At 45.1% G+C, this 16,563-nt stretch overlaps 1 pseudogene; it reads left to right on the forward strand.

Annotated features, from left to right (window-relative positions):
- The first annotated feature begins 6,978 nt into the window (after nt 1–6,978).
- On the forward strand, nt 6,979–14,869 carry LOC112442250 (endogenous retrovirus group PABLB member 1 Env polyprotein-like; annotated as a pseudogene).
- Nucleotides 14,870–16,563: the final 1,694 nt, after the last annotated feature.

Below are 16,563 nucleotides of genomic sequence, written 5' to 3' on the forward strand. Positions count from 1 at the left end.
CCATTCAACTCTCTTACTTACCTGGGATCTCAGGTGTTCTATGAGTGACACTAGCACTCTAGATTTGGATTTTTATAGATTAGTTGTTCGCTCCATATTGAATCTTTTTCAATTTTTTTTTGGAGTATAGTTGATTTACAATGCTGTGTTAGTTTCAGGTGTACAGCAAAGTGAATCAGACACACATAAAAATATCTCTTTTAGATTCTTTACCCACATAGGTCATTACAGAGCATTGAATAGCATTCCCTGTGCTATACAGTACGTCCTTATTAGTTATCTATTTTATATACAGTACTGTGTACACTCCATATTGAATTTATATTTATATTGTGCTCAGAACATTCCAGGTTTTGTGAGCTTGAAGTTTATACAAACTGGGGACCGTCTTGAAGACAAAGACTGCAAAAATATGAATACAAGATTGAATGTTTATTTAGAACTATAAATCACCAAAACTTACACATTTTAAAGAACCAATACTGCAAACATTAAAAATAAAGAAAAAAATCTCAATATTAATATTACCTTTACTAACTCTTGACATACCTAAAGTCTTTTTTTCTTACATACTCTTTGATTACCTCTTGATGTAACAAAGATATTTTTAAAAATTATTTTCTGTAGAGAGTTTGGGAAAAAAATTGTCTTTCCTTTAGTGGGGCCATTTACAATTTATTTTAAATTATCAATAACATTTTAGAATAAGCTAAGAATTATTTTCCAGCCTATTGACAATATTTGGGTATCATCTTTTTTATTAGGTTTGCCACAATTGCCTGATCAAAAGATACTCCTTTCCCAGGGCAACTGTTGGAAAACTTCGGCCTTGACCTCCCTAAGCTTCTTCATCCCTGCCCTCCCCCTCCCCTCAACCCCACCTCCGCATCCACCTCATCCTCATCCCCACACAAGCTGAGGTTGCTGAAGCTGGTCCAACTCAACCAAGTACTCATTGACCCCAGTGCTCCCCTCCCCAGCTTTGGTCCTTGGAAACAGACAGAAGGTTCAGGTGCTTAACGATCCATCACAGGCTGCTTGTTGCCAAGACCAGACATTGATGGAGGCGATGCTGGTAGTTTGCCCGTCCTTCTGCAATGCCAGGACCACTCCCAGGACATGGAGAGTAACCTCTGGCTCGGGCCATGCACCTCCTCCTTGCATCCTCTGTGGAAGACACATTCAGCCTTGGAAGAACCCAGGAAAGTGACAGACCCTCCACCTTGACTGCTTTGGGAGAATACCCACCTCTTCTTAAACTTCTTATTCTCAAGACATTAAAATCAAAACAAAACCACTCTTATACCTCAGTGAGGAAATTCTCTGTTCTCATAGCGTATCCTTGAGGCAGGTGTAAAAATAATACCCATGTTTTATACATAGGGAAACCAAGAGATGGAAAGGGGGTAATTTGCTGGGGAAAATAATTTTATCAGGTTTGACTTCCCAAGCACTACATCTTCACCAAACATTTTAATGTCTTCTTTAAACTTTCTAAAATTCTTGAAATAGTCATAATAGCTGCAAATTATATATTGACTTGATACTGTGGAAGTGAAATTATATTTTCACAGAATGTTGGTATGAATTTTTATCTTCATTAAAATTTATATTTAAATTTCTTAATACTACATAGTATGATAATGGAATAATAACTATGTGATTTGGGATAAGTTAACTCCCACACTTTATTTCTTCTTTGAGGGACTGTATAATATCTATATATAAAATGTACATATATAAACATATATATATATTGATATGGGACATTAAAGGTCTTTCACAGATGGTAGTTATTAATACCATAGTGTTTTGAGTCTTGGACTTCCCTGGTGGCTCAGATGGTAAAGCATCTTTCTACAATGCGGGAGACCCGGATTTGAGCCCTGGGTTGGGAAGATCCCCTGGAGAAGAAAATGGCAATCCACTCCAGTACTATTGCCTGGAAAATCCCATGGACAGAGGAACCTGGTAGGCTACAGTCTATGGGGTTGCAAAAAGTCAGATATGACTGAGCAACTTCACTTTCACTTTGAGTCTTAATTGTATCTATTCATCCTTTGCTCTTTAAAAGTACTCTTGGTGGGTTTATGTTGAATTTCATTATTTCAGTGGTGAGTTCCATAAGCGTAAACATTGTGCTTTCTTTGTGCTTCTCAAGTAAGATGCATAATAATGCTTTGTGTTTGTCATGCATTCACTAAATATGATCTGGCATGGGAAATTTTTTATGTTCTGAGGGTAATGAGAATTCTGAACACATTTACAGATAAAATCTCTGCTCTCATTTGTAGGAATGTTCTTGCCCTTTTTGATTGAACAATTAGGGGTCAGCAGGGGTTGACCCGATGGTAGTGTTTTTCACATTTGCATTTTGTAGGGGAGAAAAACCTCGTGTATGTGTAGACAGTGTGTGATAAGCCAGTATATGTAAGCACGGCTCTCAAGTTTTACATGAAAAAAAAAATAGTTTTAGTAATCTTCTCTGTGAACACAGACTAGACACTGAAGGGTAACAAAGCTATAACTGTGCTGCCCCTAGGATTTTGACAAGTCTGAGCGTATCTGGGCAAGTCTGGAGAACCAGGGATTTGGGGGTTAGACCAAGATTCTATTTGCATCAGTGGTTCTCAACATTGGCTATGCTTTAGAATAACCTGAGGTTCTTCTAAAATTCCCCAGAACATTGAACTCAGAATCTCTGAGAGTAGAACTCACTTATCCATATTCTTTATATATCTCCAGGGGTTCCAATATACAGATGAGGTTAGGAACCACTGACACGTGAAAGACCTGGGGACATCCTAGGTAATAATCCATTGTTGCAGTTACACTGACCTTTAATTTGAGGGAAAGTTTACTTTCCAAAAAAAGCATGAGGAAGAGATGGACCACGTTTTCCCTTTGATCTTTGCACCCTAGATATGATGCCCAGCACCATATCAGTCAAATTATTACTAATCTGAAGATGAAGCTACTACAGGGATATGTGAAAGTGAAAGTCGCTCAGTCATGTCTGACTTTTTGCAACCCCATGGACTATACAGTCCATGGAATTCTCTAGGTCAGAATACTGGAGTGGGTAGCCTTTCCCATCTCCAGGGGATCTTCCCAACCCAGGGACTGAACCCAGGTCTCCCACATTGCAGGATTCTTTACTAGCTGAGCCACAAAGGAAGCCCAAGAATACTGGAGTGGGTAGCCTATCCCTTCTCCAGCAGATTTTCCCTACCCAGGAATCGAACTGGGGTCTCCTGCATTGCAGGCAGATTCTTTACCAACTGAGCTATCAGGAAAAAGGGCAGAATTAAAAAACAAACAAACAAACAAAAACCCTTTTGATGTGTGTTTTTATATTTTAAAGTTCTTATTTTTTAATGGTATTAAAATTTTTTAAATTTATTGTTTTCAGCTGTTCTGGGTCTTTGTTGCTGCCCGAGGACTTTCTTTAGTTGTGGTAAGCTGGGGCTGCTTTTGTTGTTGTGTGCAGGCTTCTCACTGTGGTCACTTCCCTTGTTGCAGTGCACAGGCTCTGGAGTGTGCAGACTTCAGTAGCTGTGGCACACAAGCTTGGTTGCTGCTCAGACCAGGAATTGACCCCATGTCTCCTACATTGGCAGGTGGATTCTTAATTCTTAACCACTGGACCACCAGGGAAGTCCCTGAAGTTCTTATTTTGAAAATAATTCTTATTTTCAAAGTCAGTTTTAGTTGGAGGTTAAAAGTAGTTTTATCCAAAGACATCGTAAATCTAGCCTCAAACTCATGCTAGGATCCTCAGTAGAAAGGACTGCAAGAGAAGAGTGAATAAAGGACTGTCTTGGTGGTCCAGTGGTTAAGAATCCACCTGCCAGTGTAGGGAACACGGGTTCAATCCCTGGTCTGGGATGATGCCACATGCTGTGGAGCAACTAAGCGCATGCACTGCAGCTAGTGAGCCTGCGTGCTGCAACTGCTGAAGCCCACAGCACGTAGAGAGCCCATGCTCTGCAACAAGAGAAGCCACTGCAATGAGAAGCCTGTGCACCACAACGAAGAGTAGCCCCTGCTCATCACAACTAGAGAAAGCCCATGTGCATCATCAAAGACCCAGTGGAACCAGAAACAAAGCACTAAAAAAATTTTTTTAAAAAGAGTGAACAAAAATAAAAAGCATATTTCCCCTCTGATCACCATGGGACTTTGGGAGCACAAGTCCGCTGGAGCAATGGTATCACAGCTTCTGCTATGATGAGAGACAGTAGCATCAGCCACAGCAGCAAAGCAGGAAGATACCCTTAAAGTCACATATTAACAACTTAAGCACTAGGCATCAATAACTTTGATGTAGATGTTTATAGGGAAGGAAAAAAATTTCCTCTATCCTCTTAAGTTATGCATTTGAATCCTGCAATTTAAACTGATGAAAGATTAACAGGAGAAAAGGCACATCAATTCTTCTTGGTGTTGATACTTTTATGTGCACAGTGATTCCCAGAAAAGAAGTGATTTGGCTTGGAAACTTAAAAAAAAAAAACATTTTAACAAAGGATAATAAATTATGGACAAAGAAAAGGGGTTTGGAGTTCTCAGGGATGATAAATTGTTGGAAAGTGATTTTAAAATATATGAGGGTAGATAACAGTTGTTTAGTAAGGTTTGTTTATGCAGATGCATCTTGGGCATCCTCTCCATCTTGGGTAATAACAGTTCATCTCCTTTTCCTGTTATAAGAGGAGGATACCTTTCAGGAGAGAAGGGGGACATTGTCACATGAGAAATTTATGCCCCACTTTTAGGCAACAGGGGGAGGGCAGAGAACTCTTTCTGTGTCTGATTTTTCTCAGCAGCCTTCAAGTCAAAGTAATCCGTACGCCAAGGGGTTGGAATGGGATATTCTGATCCCCTAAACCTTGACAGGCACTATGAGAATAGCAGTGATATTCCCTTTGGTGGTACCAGCTGTCATCTTCCCTAGGGGCAGAGTCACCATTTTAGGTTTAGACAGCAAGAAGAGACATTATTATAGGAAATATGGCTGCACTTAACAGAAATGTAACTTGAGCTAACTTATACAAAAAGACAATTTATTGAAAGGTGGCTAAAAAATTCTCACAGAATCCAATGGCAAAGACAGAGCTGGCTAGGTGAAGCTGGGTATGAAATTTTAATAAGGAAGTGTTTTCTCATCCATCCTTCCCACTCTTCTCTGGCTGTCTGCTTCATTCACTTCTCTCTTGTGGGTATCCACACCTGCTTTCTCTTTCCCAACCCCCGAGGCAGAAAATAGCTGCCTCTGGCAGATTTAAAGTTTACAGGCTTCATCCAGCAACACAGGGAGATGTTGCTCTCTCTTTCACTCTCCTTGGCTCTATTCCAATTCCAAAAGCTCTCAGGAAGAAATTGTTTGGTGGGTTCACTTGGGTCTGCCACTGGCCTCATCAATTGCAACAAGGAGTAGGGTCTCATGTTAGGAACACTGGGGCCCTCTGCAGCCATACAAGTGCAAAGGGGAAGGTCAATCCCTAAACAGGGGCGACTCCTGGAAATTAATGCGCACCACTGAAGAAGGAATTCATAGGGCCTGGAGTCCATCTTAGGCCTGTTCATGCTGATCATGCTCAGCCACCTCTCCAATGGATGCTGAACTCTGTGTTTAGTGCCTATGGAAACACCAACAGAAGGATAAGGCCCCCTCTGGACAGGGGAACCTTGAAGATCATATCCAGGTTACTCATCGCCTAAGAGAAAACATACACTAATCATCTTTGCCTCTGGACAGGTCATACATTTTTCTGTACCTATCAGAGTGTAACCTTGGGCTTATTGATTATTGGCCAAGTCTTTAACTGTTTGAGCACATAACACGTGAATGGTGGGGTTATTGGGATTGTATTTACCCTTCCTTTGTTTATGTAAGTCTCAAGGAATTTGGAGTGGTGGGTATGGACATGTACACATGGGGTATAAAAGATTTTCACAAATGCTGGTCGGTGTCCTTGGCTAAGACGAGACTCTTGGGCCCACCGGTGTAATAAACTGCACTCCATTATCTGCATTGTCCTTCTGAGTGAGTTTGTTTCCCGGAACACATGGCTACAATATTTGGTGCAATGGCGGGGAAACTCCTTACTTTGAGGAGACAGGTCTCATTTGAGGCCACCCGAGGCTTTGTGGCTTGAATCTCCTAGAGGGGGAAAGGCACCTTGCCCTTCTGGAAGAAAAGCCTTTCAATGCCTGGTTTCTTCGCTTTTGCAGGTAGTGAAGGGCAACAAGGGAACTGAGCACTTAGGTGAGGAGGAGCCCACCCGCTAGGGTGGAGGAGGGGGCCTGATCACCCCCCTGGGAGGGACCAGAAGGGAGACACAGAGAAAACTGGTTTAGGTTGGCGACAACGGCTGCTCAGCACTCCGGTCGATGGTCGTGCCAGGGATAAAGAAAGGGAACTTAGGATTTAAGAAAACCAGTCAGGAGGTGTGTCCACGCCGTTTTAGGAAATGTGCGGAGCACTCGCCACAGGGTTTTAGAAAGAGAATATCGAATTCCGTGTGCTCCTATTCCGCCCTCCACCAGGAGGTACCCATCTGCTGTGTGACCCATCATCTCCCCTGTCAGTGGAAACAGGTAGATTGGCTTCTCGGGAAGGCTCTGGGACATAGGAATCCAGAGGTAAGAAAATGGGAGGAAGCAGATCTAAGGCCACTGTATTGGAGAATATGATTAAGAATTTTAAGAAAAGATTCGATGGAGACTACGGGAAAAAAATGACACCCGGCTGGCTCTGCACCCTTTATGAAGTTGAATGGCCTTCAGTGGGAGTTGGCTGGCCACCAGAGGGAACTATGGACTTAAATCTCATAAAGGCAGTCTATGCTATCGTTATGGAAAAGCCCGGACACCTGGATCAGTTCCCGTACATAGACTCTTGGCTGGGAATAGCCCAAGACCCCCCCAAATGGGCCTGTTTTTAATGCTCCTGGCGGGGAAGGAAAAATCTTGATGGCCCAAAAGGTAACCAAGGATGAGAAGGAAATTTTACAGGACCCTGACGGAAAGGAACTTCCCCCACCGCTGTATTGGATGATGATCCCGCCAGCTAGTATCACCGCGGCCACCGGAGGCCCGACCGGAGGAACCAGCCTGAGACCCGTAAGCCTCCCGGGCTCCTCAATGGTCCCAACAGGTCCACAGGTTGTAGAGCCGCCCTCCTGGCAGGCTCCAGCCTCAGCTGGAGGGACAATGAGCCCACCGGACTCTACCACCCCGGATGCTGCCACTACGTTCCCTGAACTCTACCCTCCACTCCCAGTAAGTACTCCCGGACAAGGGGCAGGAACCACTGGAATTAAACAAAGGCTCTGCTCTGCCAAAGAGCCAGAAGAAAGAATACCCTTGCAGATGCCCCTCAGAGAAGTCCAGCAACCTCCAATGATAGGGGAAGACGGTAATTATCACCAAGCTCCTGTAGCTTATTACTCTCAGTCCTTTTCATCAACTGATTTACTGAACTGGCAAAACACACCCCCTCTTACTCGGTGGAACCCCAGGGCATGACTAGACTAATAGGGACTATTTTCTGCACCCATCGACCAACCTGGGACGATATAATGCAATTACAGAAGAGAGATATAGGATCAACACTGAGGCGAGGAAATGGTTACAGGAGATGGTTCCTGAGGGCACTGCTAACCCAGAGAGGCGGATAGAGCAAGGCTTCCCCACTGACAGACCTAATTAGGACTATAATACAGAGGAGAAAAAAATCCAATTAGACAGATACGGGACAGCGATTATACAAGGACTTAAAAGGGGAGCCCGGAGGCCAACGGACATGTCAAAACCAGCTGAAATAGTTCAGAAGGGGAACAAGTCACCTTCTGAATTTTACAAGAGACTTTGTGAGGCCTACAGATATACACCCATAGATCCAGAAGCTACAGGCTCCCAGATTGTTATCAATTCGACGTTTATCTCGCAAGCATGTCCTGACGTAAAACGAAAGCTTCAAAAGACCGAGGGAGTTCTATCCATGTCTAGTTCTCAGCTCATTGAAATAGCAGATAAGGTGTTTTGAACTAGGGACATGGAAATAGAAAAAAAAATATGAAAAACGTTATAAAGATGAGCAGAGGAGAACAGAGAGAGGTTTGCAATGTTGGCTGCTGAGCTTGGAAAGTCTTCCGAAGACTTTTCCACTGCCAAAGGAAAGAACCGCCACCCCCCCGCCCCCAGCTTCGAGGTCAGGACAGCCCTCCAACTGGTCCCAACAGAGGTCTCGGGCTTTATTACATCCAGATCAATGCGACCAATGCCGTGGGTTCGATTATTGAAAAAAATGAGTGCCCAGAAAGAAGGGAGAATAAACCCCTCCCGGTTGCAGAACTCACTAACATAGAAACTGAATAGGGATGCTGGGGCTCAAAGACATCAGGTCCCTGAGAGCCCATGGTAACTTTAAAAACTGGGGACCAAGACACTGACTTTATAGTGGACACTGGAGTGAAATTGTCCGTGGTAACTAAGCCTGTGGTGCCACTGTCTAAAAGGACAGCCGCAGTAACTGGGGTTTCGGGAGAAGAAATGGGTAAGTCATTTTGCCAGCCCAGGAAATGCCAGATGGGGGGTCACCAAGTGACTCATGAGTTCCTCTATATCCCTGAGTGCCCAGTACCCCTGCTGGGGAGAAACTTACTCTCCAAGTTGGGAGCACAAGTGATTTTCTCTCCTGAAGAGAAGCCCACTTTTTGGGTGGGCACAACAACCTATTTACTCTCCCTCTTTGTGCCCCCTCAAGTCGAATGGAGGCTACATGAGACCCCTGGAGATAGACAAGGCAAGGCAACAGAGTTGGAGAAAAGGCTAACTCAGCTGTTCCCTGAGGTCTGGGCTGAAAATAATCCCCCCTGGGCTAGCCAGACACCAAGCCCCTAAAATAATAGAACTCAAACCAGGGCCACCCCGGTGAGAAAGTGTCAATACCCAATACCCAAAGAAGCCTGGATCGAGATTCTGCCTCACGTTCATAGGCTAAAGCAGGCAGGCATCCTGGTGGAATGTCAATCAGCCTGAAACACACCAATCTTACCGGTAAAGAAGGAAGGAGGACAAGACTATAGGCCTGTACAAGATCTCAGATTGGTCAATCAGGGCACTGTAACTCTTCACGAAACTGTGCTAAACCCCTATACCTTACTTAGCCTCCTCCCACCTAAGACAAGGACCTATACTGGCTTAGACCTCAAAGATGCCTTTTTCTGTATATGCCTAGCACCTGCGTCACAACCCATCTTTGCCTTTGAATGGGAGGACCCAATCAGAGACAATAAGCAGCAGCTTACTTGGACCCATCTCCTGCAAGGGTTCAAAAACACCCCAACCATCTTTGGAGAAACCCTGGTCTTGGACCTGAAAGCTTTCCAGCCTAAAAGGTATGGATGTTGGCTCCTGCAATATGTAGATGACCTATTGCCGGCTGCTGAGACTTGAGAAGAATGCTGGGAAGGGACCCAAGTGCTCTTCCAATTACTGGCAGAGGCGAGATACTGAGTGTCGAGGATAAAAGCACAAATCTGCAAGGAGGAGGTAAGGTATTTGGGGTTTGTCTTAAGAGAAGGCACAAGGTTGCTAGACCAATCTAAAAAAGAAGTAATTCTGAGGCTCCCCACGCCTAAGACTCGGGGGCAAGTCAGAGAGTTCCTAGGGGCCACAGGATTCTGCAGGATTTGGATTCCAAGATATTCTCAAATAGCCCAGACCCTATTTGAGCTCCTGACAGGGCCTGAAGAAAACCCAGTAAGTTGGACTGAGAAACAGCAGAAAGCCTTTGAAGAGCTAAGACTACCAATCACCTCCACCCCCACCTTGGGATTGCCAGACCTCACCAAACCATTCACCTTATATGTGACCGAGAAAGATAAAACAGCCATGGGGGTTTTGACTCAAACCTTGGAAACATGGGACAGGCCAATAGCTTACCTTTCAAAGCGACTTGATAACGTTGCCACCGGGTGGCCTAGCTGTCTGCAGGCTGTGGCCGTGGTCACCTTACTGGTACGTGAAGCCACAAAGCAGACTTTCAGCCAGGATCTGATTGTAAAGGTCCCACATGAAGTCAACACCCTCCTTCAAGGAGGGTGTCAAACGGCTGTCAAATTCCCGGATTATTCAATACCAGGGACTGCTATATGAAAACCCCAACCTCTGTATCGAGCCTTGCCAGGGTTTAAACCTGGCAACGTTTTCCCAACGGGAGAAGGTGGACCTACCCACGATTGCAATGAAGTCTTAGAGGAGGTCGATGCTAGTTGTCTAGACCTCCGAGACAGGCCAATTTCAAATCCTGACTGGGCTCTGTATACTGATGGCACCAGCCTGATAAAGCTAGGACAGCGACTGTCAAGCTATGCTGCAGTCACAGAAAAGACTGTTATCGAGGCCGGCTCCTTACCACATTGGTCAGCCCAGCGAGCTGAGTTATGGGCCTTAGTCCGGGCGCTGCAATTGTCAAAGAGTAAAAAAGTGAACGTCTACACCGACTCCCGGTATGCTTTCGCTATACTCCACGTACATGGGGCCCTATACCCGGAGTGAGGCCTTCTAATGGCCAATGGAAAGGACATTAAGAATAAGGAGGAGATCCTGACTCTGCTAGACGCTGTCTGGAGTCCCACGGAGGTAGCCGTCATGCACTGCTGTGGGCACCAAAAGGAAGACACCCCACAGACTCGAGGAAATAGGTTGGGTGACAAGCCCACCAGATGGGCAGCTGAGGACAGAAAGGGATCCGGGGAAATCCCCATGAGAACATTTGTCCTAGCTGAGCTACCCAAGCCGGCCCTAGACTCCCCGACATACACTGAGGCTCCAAACCAACTAGCTGAAGCGGAGAGAGCCACCAAAACAGAAAAAAGATGGTGAGAGCCAGCAGGTGGTAAGCTACTAGTGCCTGAAGAGATGGCCCCCTCTCTGGTGAGCCAAGCTCACCATATGACTCACCTTCAGTTCAGTTCAGTCACTCTGTTGTGTCCAACTCTTTGTGACCGCATGAACTGTAGCACACCAGGCCTCCCTGTTTATCACCAACTCCCGGAGTTCACTCAGACTCACACCCATCGAGTCAGTGATGCCATCCAGCCATTTCATCCTCTGTCGTCCCCTTCTCCTCTTGCCCCCAATCCCTCCCAGCATCAGTGTCTTTTCCAATGAGTCAACTCTTTGCATGAGGTGGCCAAAGTACTGGAGTTTCAGCTTCAGCATCATTCCTTCCAAAGAAATCCCAGGGCTGATCTCCTTCAGAATGGACTAGTTGGATTTCCTTGCAGTCCAAGGGACTCTCAAGAGTCTTCTCCAACACCACAGTTCAAAAGCATCAATTCTTTGGCTCTCAGCTAGGACATGACAAATTGCAGAAATTGATCCGAAGGTATTTTCTGGTTCCTTGCCTCTCCTTTCTATGTAGAACAGAATCCCAAAAGTGCAACGCCTGCTCTCAGATTAACGCTGCTCCAGAGTGCAGACCAAAACCCCCAGGTATCCAATTAAAAGGTACCCTTCCCCTTTAACATCTGGAAGTGGACTTCACTGAGATGAAACCATATCGCTATTTTTGTTACCTGTTGGTTTTGATATGTACATTCTCGAGATGGGTGGAGGCCTTCCCCACCAGAACTGAAAGAGCATCAGAAGTGACTCAGAGCCTGCTTAGGGAAATAGTTCCTCGATTTGGATTCCCCATCAGCATAGGATCAGATAATGGCCCAGCCTTCATATCAGATCTGATACAACAAGTAAGTAAAGCCATGGATATAAAATGGAAGTTACACACTGCCTACCGGCCTCAGAACTCCGGAATGGTAGAACGAACTAACCGGACACTAAAGGAGATGCTTTCTAAATGGATTATAGAAACTGACTGTTCCTGGGTAGATTTACTTCCCATGGCCTTGCTCAAACTCAGGATGACCCACGGTCCCACAGCTATTCTCCCTATGAAATTGTATATGGGAGGCCTCCTCCCATAATAAGACAAGTAGCAACTGATATACTTCAGATAAGAGGAGATGAGATATCACAGCAGATGGAACAACTAGGTAACGTAATTAATCAAGTAACTAGGTTTGTGCAAGAAAGAATACCATTCCCCCTGGGGGAGCAAACGCATGAGTTTGTACCAGGGGACCAGGTATGGGTGAAAGACTGAAAGCATGACACTCTAGGCCCCCAATGGAAAGGTCCATATACTGTTGTTTTAACCACCCCTACCGCAGTTAAAGTTGCAGACATTGCCCCTTGGATCCATCACACCAGAGTGAAGAAGGCATACCACGCTGACCTGGAAGATGCCGAGTGGACCACCCAGAAGGACTCCACTGACCCACGGGAAACCAAGATCATTCTGAAGAAGAAGAAGAAAACAAGGTCTCGGATGAGCCCTCTCTAAGATAGAGCTGGGTAAACGACTCCTGCTACTCGGCCTCACCAACACAATTCTGAACCTGACCACTGTTCCTGCACAGGACAACGTCTTCATCTCATGGGCACATTCTCACGTGGACTTCCACAGCTCCTCCAACTGTTGGGTATGTAGAGCTATGCCCCTGTCAGTAATGGATGGACTCCCGTGGTGGGTATTGCCACTTCGTTATGGGGACTTTATACCACTGTGCTCCTTCTTGAAACAACAGAAAGGAACTTTCCTTTCTCTCACCAATCATAACATTTCTTTGCTCTCCTGGTGTAAGAAAAAGCCATTAATGGGTTGGGGACATAGGGTTACCTTTAACATGAACACTAGTCTTACAAGGACTTATACCTCATATATGAAAAAAAAAAAAAAGGAGGGGGGCTCTCTTACAAGAGAGGGACAGGCCTCCCGGTACCCTGAACAACCCTACCAGGTCTGGGATGAATATTTCTGGATGACTCCTGAGAAAAGACAGTTGATTACTCCCGCTACTATTTACTGAGAACAAAAAGAACACAAAGTTGGATTTGGAGACGCCCCCTAGACCTCCAAAAATTAAATATGGGTTATTTGTCCCCTGAACAACGTAAACAAATCTTTGAAGTTACCTATCACCCCAATTGGTCTGTTCAGTGGCCCGGTTCCAATGGGAAATATAATCCCCAAATCTGTTGGGTAGCCCGCAACGGGACCCAGTGGCTCTGTGGGCTTAACTTATGGCCGTAGTTACCAGTTGGCTGGGTAGGGCATTGCACACTAGAATTTGCTTTCGCCCATGACAGTATTAAGCCTAGCCTACACCAACCTCCAGTAAACCTGCCCTATCTGCATGTAAGGTAGACACGATCCATGTTCCAATGATATGACTGTCTTACTGCCTTGTTTGTACCTTCTATAGGGACAACGGATATCATGGTTAAGGTAGAGGCCTTAACTAATTTCACTAAACAGGCCCTTTTAGACAGTACAAAAGCCATTCAAGCCTTGAATGAAGAACAAATTCAGATAAGAAAGACAGTAATTCAAAATAGGATGGCATTAGACATACGCTGGACTGGAAGAAACACAAGCTGGAATCAAGTTTGCCGGGAGAAATATCAATAACCTCAGATATGCAGATGACACTACCCTTATGGCAGAAAATGAAGAGGAACTCAAAAGCCTCTTGATGAAAGTGAAGAAGGAGAGTGAAAAAGTTGGCTTAAAGCTCAACATTCAGAAAACGAAGATCATGGCATCTGGTTCCATCACTTCATGGGAAATAGATGGGGAAACAGTGGAAACAGTGTCAGACTTTTTTTTGGGGGGCTCCAAAATCACTGCAGATGGTGACTGCAGCCATGAAATTAAAAGACGCTTACTCCTTGGAAGGAAAGTTATGACCAACCTAGATAGCATATTGAAAAGCAGAATCATTACTTTGCCAACAAAGGTTCGTCTAGTCAAGGCTATGGTTTTTCCAGTGGTCATGTATGCTTGTGAGACTTGGACTGTGAAGAAAGCTGAGCACCGAAGAATTGATGCTTTTGAACTGTGGTGTTGGAGAAGACTCTTGAGAGTCCCTTGGACTGCAAGGAGATCCAACCACTCCATTCTGAAGGACATCAGCCCTGGGTGTTCTTTGGGAGGAATGATGCTAAAGCTGAAACTCCAGTACTTTGGCCACCTCATGTGAAGAGTTGACTCATGGGAAAAGACTCTGATGCTGGGAGGGATTGGGGGCAGGAGGAGAGGAGGATGATAGAGTATGAGATGGCTGGATGGCATCACTGACTCGATGGATGTGAGTTTGAGTGAACTCCGGGAGTTGGTGATGGACAGGGAGGCCTGGCGTGCTGCGATTCATGGGGTTGCAAAGAGTCTGACACGACTGAGTGACTGAACTGAACTGAAGACATATAGCAGCCCAGGGGGGGGGACTTGCACCATAATTAAAGTCAAGTGTTGTGTATACATACCTGACCTGTCTGAAAATGTATCCACTGCCTTGGAGGATATGTAAAATCAAGTGAAAGCCATGTCTGATGGAAATATTCCCTTTTGGACTTCAGTCCTGTCCTGGGTAAACAGAGACTGGTGAAAAACTATTGTTACTGTTGTCATAATCGTTCTAATCATACTGCTTTGTGGACCCTGCTTCTTACAAAGTCTTGTGAATTTTGTAACCCAGGGGTTGATAGCGTTCTCTCATGTGAGTGGCCGAAGGGCTAGGGTACAATATATCCCAATAAATGATGCTCATTAAGGAAATTAGGAACATCAAGTGAGGGGAATGAGGAAGGAATTCATAGGGCCTGGACTCCATCTTAGGCCTGTTTATGCTGATCATGCTCGGACACCTCTCCAGTGGATTCTGAACTCTGTGTTTAGTGCCTATGGAAAGGACAACAGAAGGATAAGACCTCCTCTGGACAGAAGAACCTTGAAGATCGTATCCAGGTTACTCATCGCCTAAGAGAAAACATACACTAATCATCCCTGCCTGTGGACAGGCCATAAATTTTTCTGTACCTATCAGACTACCTCAGGCTTGTTGATTATTGGCCAACTGTTTAACTGTTTGAGCACATAACACGTGAATGATGGGGTTATTAGGATTGTATTTACCCTTCCTTTGCTTATGTAAGTCTCAAGGAATTTGGAGTGGTGGGTTCAGACACGTATACATTGGGTATAAAAGATTTTCACAAATGCTGGTCGGGGTCCTTGGCTAAGAGGACACTCTGCCTTGGGCCCGCCGGTGTAATAAAACTGCACTTCGCTATCTGCATTGTCCTTCTGAGTGAGTTTGTTTCACAGAACATGTGGCTAAAACACCACCACCACAACTTCCAGGAGCAGCTACAGCTACAATGATTTTTCACCTAGAGACTGGACTTCCCTAGTGGCTCAGACAGTAAAGCACCTGCTGACAATGCAGGAGACCCAGGTTCAATCCCTGGGTTGGGAAGATCTCCTGGAGAAGGATTTGCCAACCCACTCCAGTATTCTTGCCTGGAAAATCCCATGGACAGAGGAGCCTGATAGGCTATAGTCCATGGGGTCGCAAAGTCAGACATGACTGAGTGACTTCACACTCACACTGAATTTTCAGAACACACGTGAGGCTTCTACTCAGTTCAGTTCAGTTCAGTCACTCAGTTGTGTCCGAATCTTTGCGACCCCATGAATCACAGCATGGGAGGCCTCCCTGTCCATCACCATCACCCATCCATCATCCTGGAGTTCACGCAAACTATGTCCATCGAGTTGGTGATGCCATCCAGCCATCTCATCCTCTGTCGTTCCCTTTTCCTCTTGCCCCCAGTCCCTCCCAGCGTCAGAGTCTTTTCCAATGAGTCAACTCTTCGTGTGAGGTGGCCAAAGTATTGGAGTTTCACCTTCAGCATCAGTCCTTCCAATGAACACCCAGGGCTGCTCTCCTTTAGAATGGACTGGTTGGATCTCCTTGCAGTCCAAGGGACTCTCAAGAGTCTTCTCCAACACCACAGTTCAAAAGCATCAATTCTTCGGCGCTCAGCTTTCTTCACAGTCCAACTCTCACAAGCATACATGACCATAGGAAAAACCGTAGCCTTGACTAGATGAACCTTTGTTGGCAAAGTAATGTCTATGCGTTTACTATCTAGGTTGGTCATAACTTTCCTTCCAAGGAGTAAGCATCTTTTAATTTCATGGCTGCAGTCACCACCTGCAGTGATTTTGGAGCCCCAAAAAATGAAGTCTGACACTGTTTCCACTGTTTTCCCATCTATTTCCCATGAAGTGATGGGCCTAGATGCCATGATCTTAGTTAGAAATTCTGAATGTTGAGCTTTAAGCCAACTTTTTCACTCTCCTCTCTCACTTTCATCAAGAGGCTTTTGAGTTCCTTTTCACTTTCTGCCATAAAGGTGGTGTCATCTGCATATCTGAGGTTATTGATATTTCTCCCGGCAATCTTGATTCCAGCTTGTGCTTCTTCCAGCCAAGCGTTTCTCATGATGTACTCTGCATAGAAGTTAAATAAGCAGGGTGACAATACACAGCCTTGACGTACTCCTTTTCCTATTTGGAACTAGTCTGTTGTTCCACGTCCAATTCTAACTGTTGCTTCCTGACACCTGCATACAGATTTCTCA

Source organism: Bos taurus, chromosome 2, assembly GCF_002263795.3.
Source record: "Bos taurus isolate L1 Dominette 01449 registration number 42190680 breed Hereford chromosome 2, ARS-UCD2.0, whole genome shotgun sequence".
Taxonomy (NCBI): domain Eukaryota; kingdom Metazoa; phylum Chordata; class Mammalia; order Artiodactyla; family Bovidae; genus Bos; species Bos taurus.